The sequence below is a fragment of the Pristis pectinata genome, chromosome 22 (assembly GCF_009764475.1).
Source record: "Pristis pectinata isolate sPriPec2 chromosome 22, sPriPec2.1.pri, whole genome shotgun sequence".
Lineage (NCBI taxonomy): Eukaryota > Metazoa > Chordata > Chondrichthyes > Rhinopristiformes > Pristidae > Pristis > Pristis pectinata.
In genome coordinates this window covers 13,548,953-13,557,560 of record NC_067426.1, presented here as the reverse complement: position 1 = coordinate 13,557,560, position 8,608 = coordinate 13,548,953, and the positions used below count along the sequence as shown (strand labels likewise).

At 41.1% G+C, this 8,608-nt stretch overlaps 1 long non-coding RNA gene across 1 annotated transcript; it reads right to left on the bottom strand.

The window, feature by feature from the left end:
- Window positions 1-374: 374 nt before the first annotated feature.
- LOC127581808 (uncharacterized) lies at window positions 375-8,574 on the bottom strand. The gene is made up of 3 exons (XR_007958015.1): window positions 8,419-8,574; window positions 4,087-4,201; window positions 375-489 (listed from the first exon to the last, which is right to left on the bottom strand). It is a non-coding gene; the product is annotated as an uncharacterized LOC127581808 (long non-coding RNA).
- Between the last annotated feature and the right edge of the window lie 34 nt (window positions 8,575-8,608).

The following is an 8,608-nucleotide window of genomic DNA, read 5'->3' as shown; positions in this document are numbered from 1 at the left end:
TGTGGGTATGTGGTAGAATCAGGGGGAAGATGGTAGGAGCATGGGGAAAATAAAGTGGGATTAGTGTAGGATTAGCGTAAATGGGTGTGTGATGTCCAGTAGAACTCTATGGCTACATAAGCTTGAGGAACAGCGTCTTACCTACCAACTGGTAGATTGCAGCCCTCAGGACTTAATGTTCAATTTAACAATTTAAAAATTTCAGTAATTTTAAATAGTTAAATAATCTCTGTCTCTCTCTGTCTCTCCACAGATGTGCCCATACCCTTCTGCTTTGATTTGTTTCTTTTATTCTGTCTCCAACCACCAGATTTTAAAGATATTCCCTCCGTTCTCTCCCCCTCCCTGCCCCAACCCCCATAACTGAACCCACACTTGTTTCCAGTACTGATAAAGGGTCCTTGCCCCAGCAATTTCTCTCCCCACGGATGCTGCTTGACCTGCTAAATTGTTCCAGCATTTTCTCTTTTGGTTTTGGCTTTCTAGCATCTGCAGAAAGAACACAATAAGAACACATTGGTACATGGACTGTGACATTTCAGGAAGATTGCATATTGTGCTAATCCAGATATTTCTTAAGTATTGCGAGAGTCTCTGCCTTCATTGCCCCCATGGGCAGTACATTCATGATTCTAATCACCCTCTGGGTGAAAAATTTCTTCTTCAAATCCCCTGTAAATCTCTTAACCTTACTGTAATCCAATGCATTTTATTGTTAGACATCTTTGCTGCATACTTCATCGGAAAGCACCATGGGAATGATGAAATACTACATAAGTACAAGGTTGTTTCACAGTTTTGGAGTTCATGAATTCATTTTCAGTCACAAGGCAGAAAGCATATCATGTGATACCCCTCCTAGACATAGATTTCTTTATTAGTCACATGTACATCGAAACACACAGTGAAATGCATTTTTGCATCGAGTGTTCTGGGGGCAGCCCGCAAGTGTCGCCATGCTTCCAGTGCCAACATGCCCACAACTTCCTAACCCGTACGTCTTTGGAATGTGGGAGGAAACCGGAGCACCCGGAGGAAACCCACGCAGACACGGGGAGAATGTACAAACTCATTACAGACAGCGGCTGGAATTGAACCCGGGTCGCTGGCGCTGTAATAGTTTTATGCTAACCACTACGCTACCGTGCCTGCCCCATGCTACTCTAACCCAGGGAATGCCCAGAGCCCAATAAGTGTATTTACTTTAAAGGCTGCATTATTTTGAAAATAAGTTGAAAGCAAACATATGTATTACTTTATGTTAAAAATACCTCCTCCTGGGCAATGCAATTCATTTAAGTTTGTGGCAAAGATTCTCTCATTTCAAGTGTCTAACATGCCATTTCCTATTCTTCTGGTTGGTTTCACAACACCTTACAGGAAAAGCTGACTCAGTAACATATTAGGTTTTATTTGGAAAGTCCAATTAATTACATTCCTTTGTTATAAGAACTCGAGACAAGTAGCAACACATCAGAGTAAAATAACAGCCAACCAAATCCTGGGCAGATCAAAATAGGGGAATTGTAAAAACAAATCTTGAAAATGAGAAGTGGGTGTACTGATGGGGTTTGGTGGGAGAGGAGGGGGAAGGAGATGTGACAGAATGAAGTTGTGTTCAATCGATTTTTGCACAAACTTACTGCAATGTAGTCAGGGTCACTGCTTTTTGATTGAAAATAATCCAAGCAGGAAATGAAAGAGAGAGCGAGCTGTAGGAAATAAGGAATCATGGGGTAGTGAAGGCATTAGGCCAATGTCCAGGTTAAGCAGGACACAGAAAGAGAGATTTGGTAAACAAAAATGAAGAACATAAATTTTTATCTGGCTTGACAGGGGAGAAGCTTTCTTGATACTTCCCCAGGCTAGACTGTCAAGAAGCAGGGGTTACAGTCTCAAAATACGACACCAGTCATTCAGGTCAGAGAAATTTCTTCACGCAGAGGGGAGTGAAGCTTTGGATTCATTATCCAAGGAGACGGTGGAAGCAGCGTCACTGAGTATGTTTATGGCAGAGGTCGTAGATTTTTAGATATTAGGGAAATCAAGGGATATTGTGTTAGTACAAGAGAGTGGTGTTGAGGTAAAAGATCATTTATAATCTTATTGAATGGCAGAGCAGGGACCAAAGGGCTTGCCCCTGATTCTATGTTCTTGTAAACAGCCTCTGACAGAAATTAGATGAGACAATTCAGAAAGAGCAGAGAGAAAGAAAAGAAGAAATCCCAAATTTATATAATGACCAATCACTTTCACAGGAAAACCTAAAGCAGCTCCATACATTGTTTCTGAACCTTTTAGCGTAACGCTGTTGCTGCCCTGAGCTGAAGGTGGCTTTCTTGAACTACTGATTCCTTGTGCTAATGCCCTTATCCACTGAATTGCTGGTCCAATAAATCAGCAGCGAAGGGATGGAGGTTTACAAACATTAGAAGATAGATACAAGCATACCAATTAGGTGCAGGTCTAGTCATTCAGTTCCTTGAGTCTGTTCCACTACTTAATCTCAACTCTGCATCCTATCAGCCTGTGGTAATCTTTTACCTCTTACTTATCAAGTATACATCCAGCTCTGCCTTAAAATATTCAAACACTATCCTTCCACTGCCCTTTGAGGATGAGAGTTTATGAATATCAGAGAGAGCAAAATTTCACCTCAACTTTGTCTTAAATGGGTGAATTCTTACTTTTAAACAGTAACCCCTCCAGTTCTAGATCCTCTCTTAAGAGAAGCATCCTCTCCACATCTACCCTGTCAAGACCCCTCAGGATCTTACTTGTTTCAATCATCTCACCTCACTCTTTAAAACTCCAGCTGATACCAAGCTAGCCTGTCCAACATTCCGTCATAAGACAATCTGCCCATTCCAGGTATGAGTCCAGTAAACCTTCTCTGAATTGCTTCCAACAAATTAATATCCAGCCTTTGAGGGAAATGGACAGTTGACATTTCAGGTTGAGACCCTCTATCTGATCCAGATGAAAGGTCTCGACCCGAAATGTCAACTGTCCATTTCCCTCTACAGATGCTGCCTGATCTGCTGAGTTCCTCTAGCAGCTTGTTTTTTGCTCCAGATTCCAGCAGTCTCCTGTGTCAACATCAAGTTCAAGTTTATTGTCATAGGCAAACATACCCAGGATATAAATGCCATGAAAATTAGCTTTTTGCAGCAGCAGCACAGCACATTACCAACAAGACAGACATAAGTTAAATTAATATAAATTATACATAACTCACACAACAAAATAAACAAAACACATAGAACAGCATTAGTGCAAGTTGAGAGAGAAAAAAGAAATATAGTAGTGTTAGGGATCTTCAGGTCGGTTCAAGAACCTGACACAGTGGGGAAGAAACTGTTGTTGACCCTTGAGGTGTGGGTCTTCAGGGTCCTGTACCTCCTGCCTGATGGCAGCATTGAGAAGAGGGCATGGCCCGGATGGTGGGGGTCCTTAATGATTGATGTCACCTTCCTGAGACATCGCCTCTTGTAGATGTCCTCATTGGTGGGGAGATCCATCCTTAAATAAGGCTCTGGTGTTGTACACAGTACTCCAGGTGTGGTCTGACCAGTGCACTATACCATTGAGACATAACCCCTCTACTTTTGTATTCAGTTCCCCTCATAATAAATGATAACATTCTATCAGCTAAATACTTGCTGTACCTCCATGCTAACCCTTTGCAACTCATGGGTTAGGACCCCCGATCTCTCTATATCTCAGAGGTCTGCATTCTCTCGCCACTGAGATAGTATACTTCTTTATTCTTACTGTCAAAATAGACAATTTCACATTTTCCCACGTTACACTCCATTTGCCAGCTCTTTGCCCACTTATTTAGTTCTGTCCTTTTGTAACATCTTTATGTTCTTTTCACAAGTTAACTTCCTACCAGCCTTTATGTCATCAGCAAATTCAGCTATCACACTTTCGGTGTTCTCATCCAAACCACACATAAGTTGTGAAAGTTTAATTTCCCCGCACTGATCCCTGTAGCACACTGCTCTTTACATCTTGGCAACAAGTAAAAGCCATTTCTGCCTTTCCCCATTTCCTGTTGGCCAGGCAATCAACTGTACATACCGATAAACAACCTCCTGCACCATAAGCCAAAGAAGATGATCCTCAGGCCACAACTGGAGACATAAGAACGGAACCCCACGATAAGACCTCCCAGTTGGATGACAGTGGACAGACACTGGAAGAGAAGGGTATGGTCAAGATGTCAGATGTAGCAGACAGATTTAGCAGGACAAGGAAGGGAAAGATCATCCTTCTTACTGCAATATTAATACCATTACTGACTTTGATAGTACCATGACTACTGACTTTGATACAACCACCCTCTGGATGAAAAGATTCTTCCTTGGATCCCCTCAACTTTCAACTGAGGGCTGACTGGACAGGGTCTCAATTTAGTGTGTCTAACCCTTTCACACTAAGGCAGCCCCAGTTAATATTGGGGAAGTTGAAATCCCTTGTTATTACAGCCCTATCCCTCTTACACCTCTCTATGATTTGCCTACATTTCTGCTCCTCTATCTTGCACTGACTGTAGAATAATCCCAGCAAAGTGATTGACCCTTTTTTATTTCTAAATTCTACCGAAATGGCCTCATTTGAAGAGCTTTCTAAGATATCCTCCCTCATTACTGCAGTGATGGTCTTCTTGACCAACAATGCAATGTCCCTCCTCTTTTACATCCCTGCCTATCATGCCCAAAACTTCTTAACCTGGAATGCTGAGTTGCTAGTCCTGCCCTTTAAGTCAAGTCAAGTCTAGTTTATTGTCACATGCACAAGTACTGTGAGGTACAAGTACAATGAAAAACTCGCTTGCAGGAGCATCGCAGGGACATAGGCTCAGACAACTCAGAACATAAAGATGCGTAAATTATGCAAGACAGTAAAGAGAAAAGAAAACGCTGTGCAAAGCAAGACATTCGAGGAAAAAAACACAAGTCCATAGTAGTGCAAGAGGTGGTCCTTCTTTCAACGTTTTTGTTGTCTCAGTGATCACATACCCACGCCTCAAGTTCATCTGCTTTACCAATAAGGCTCCCTGCATTAAAATAGATGCAATTCCAATCATGCCATACCTCTTATTATGAACCTTGTCTATCCTGCTATTGCACTGACCCAGTTTTTTTTCTACATTTGACTGAACCTCGCCACACAACTGTACATCTACTGTGTCCCATCCACCTGCCAAATTAGTTTAAAAACTCCCCAATAGCATGAGCAAATCTCCCACCAAGGATATTGGATAATACACAACCTACCTGTATATAAATTGGCTGCTGTGTTTCCTACTTTATAACAATGGCAACATTTTGAAATCTTTGATGTTAAGCATTTTGGAATATCTTGAAGTCATGAAAGCCATTGAATAAATTGAAACGTTTTCTTCATTTCTTCACTCATGCTGGCTACCATGTCTTTCATTACTTCCTGAGTGTTTACAGCCCAGTGACAGTAAATACTAGGGGATATTTGGCACAGGAGGGTTGGGTTGGGTTAATACACCATTTACAACACTTTGGGATATCTTGTACAATTAGATAAGGTGCACTATAAATGTAAGTTCTTTATATCTATATAATTTCTGCATGAATTAACTGAATTGACACATTAAAGTCAACAGAACTAAATTTCAGAAGCAGGGTACAAGGCATAACCTCGATTATTGTTGTGGTTTTAACGCAAGTATCTAAGGATGAATTTTGATCAAACTGTCCTTAAGAAACAAAAACAGATAATATTACAAAGTGGTCAAAGTGCCAAAATAAGGCAACATCCGAATAAAGAAAACAGGCTCTTGATACTTTTTATCTCTGTTACCCCTTAGGTTTGGCAAAATGTTTTGCATGTTTCATTCACTACAACATTGTGTATTTATATAGCATCTTTAATGCTATAAAATGTGCCACGGTGCTTCACAGGAGAGCCATCAAATAAGATTTTATGTCCAGCAGCATGAGAAATGTTAGGAAAGGTTCATCAAAAGCTTAATCAAAGAATTAATTTTGAAGCGGAACTTTAAAGGACAAAAGGCAAAGAAGTTTGGAAAGTTTAAGAGAGCTTAGGGCCCAGGCAGCCGAAGGCACATTCTCCACTGATGGAGCAATAAAGATCAGGGAGGTCAAGAAATATTATTAAAATTAAAGGAGTGTAGGGCTGGAGGGGATTACAGAGATGGGGAGTGAAGGGTGGGCACAGAAGGACACATGAATGATGGAGAAATGGGGGGCTATGTGGGAGGGAAGGGTTAGATAGATCTTAGAGCAGGATAAAATGTCGGCACAACATTGTGGGCCGAAGGGTCTGTACTGTGCTGTAATGTTCTATGTTCTAAGGATTTGAAAACAAGGATGAAATTTAAAATCAAGGTTCTCACAAGGGTTATTGAGGAATGAGTGAGGCTTACAGAAGATCCTGGGAAAGTGTTTAATGGATAGGGTCCGTAGAATGTGATAGAAGATTCTGGATGGTGTCATTGATCAGAAGGGGTCATATAAATGTGACAATTATGGCAAATAATCCTGGGAATGTTGATTATCTAGAATGGATCTTGGGAGTGTACTAGTAGTTCCAGAAGATCCCAAGATTGTGTTGGTAATTACAGGGATCTCCTAAGAGCACGTCATTAATCACAGAGCCTCCCAGCACTGAATTGGTAATAATAAGGAATCTGAGGAATATGTGAATAATTACCAGCAATATGTCAGTAATCAGGAATCCCAGAAGCATGGCCCAGGCAATAGACCAAATATTTACATGGAGGTCCCATGCTAAAGAAATGTTTAAGAGCTAGCTGCTGAATCAAGTAAAGAACACTTACACTTGTGGCTTTTGATCCCAGGCTGAAGCAAAGGGGAGATCATGCAATAACATACTTTTGGAAAGTAGTCCTTGTAAACACAAGAAACAGGGGCAGGAGTAAACAATTCAGTTTCTCACGCCTGCTCCACTATTCAATAAGATTATAGCTGAGCTTTTATCTCTGTACCACCTTCTTGCACCACACCCATCTACTTTGACTGCCTTTATATCCAAATATCTCTATGTGAGAAGATTTGAATACAAGAATAAAGATGACTTGCTACCGTTATATGGGGTACCAGTCAAACCATGCCTAGAGTATTGTGTACAGATTAGGTGTCCTTACCTAAAAAGGCTATCCTTGCTTTAGAGGAAGTGTGGCAGATCAATTCCTGGAACAGCAGTATGCCGCATGAGTCAGAATCAGAATCAGGTTTATTATCACTGACATATGATGTGAATTTTGTTGTTTTGCAGCAGCAGTGCAGTGCAAAGACATAAAATTACTCTAAGTTACAAAAATAAATAAATAGTACAAAAAAAAGGAATAACAAGGGTTCATGGGTTGAGTTGGCCAGGCCTCTACTCCTGAGTTTAGAAGAATGAGGGTTAACCTAATGAAGTATATAAAATTCTTGAAGGACGAAGAGTAGATGCGGGCAGAATGTTCCCCCAACTAAGGAGTCTGGAACTGCAGGACCCTTATCTCAAAACGAAGTGTGGGCCATTTAAGACTGACCTGAGAAGAAATTCCTTCTCTTACAGGCTGGTGATCCTTTGGAATTCTCTGCTGGAGAACGGAGTTCAAAATGAAGATCGACAAGTTACTGGACATTGGAATAACTTTTCCAGGAAATCGGTGTTTGAGTTAGAAGATCTTGTTGAATGGCAGAGTAAGACTTGAAAGGCTGAATGACTTACTCCTGCTCCTGTTTCTTGCGTGATGTTAATCTATCGATCTCTGTTTTAGATATATTGAGTGAGTGAGCCTCCACAGCCGTCTATAGAGAATTCCAAAGATTCCCTATTCTCTGGGTTTCTGCTCACCTGCTGGCTGAATGGCTCACCCTTAATTTTGAGATTGTGATCCCTGGTTTGAGACAAACCAGCCAGTAAATCGTCTACTTCCCCCCGCCCCCCAAAAAATTTACAGAAATGCAGCAGCCAATTTGTGCACAGAAGTCTCGCACAAAGAGCAGTGTGGTAATGAATAGATAAGGTAATCTTGCTGAGTTGGTTGAAGGCTATCAGTCAGGATTAAACCGGGGGGGGTAACTCCCAGTTTAACACGACCTCGGACTATATTTTTATCCTCTCTCTCAGTCTTGCACTAGTATCGTTATTTATTTTGCACATGGGTAAGTAATGCATAATTTATGTTAATTTGAGTTTATGTTAACTTCTGTTTGCTCTCGTCGTGTAACGTTCTGCTGCAAAAAGCTAATTTTCATGCAAGTGTATGTATGCCTATGACATCAACTTCATTCGTCGCATTAGATCTTCTTGCTGTCATGAAAGACACGGGCCATTTGTTTTAAATATCTCATCTCAATAGTGCTGCTAACTGGCATCTTCTATTAAATGTTAATCTACCTTCTAATGTTATTCCATTCCCGGAGGCCCAGGCTGATGCCGTGACGCCGTTGTCTTTCTTTGCTTCTCGTGTGTCTACTGCTCATTGACAGTAAGAATTAGGTATTTGGCAAGAGAGGGTTGGGTTGGAGCATTACACGACATAAGCAGGCTGAGTGGAACGTTAACCAGGCTGAACAAGATGATACAA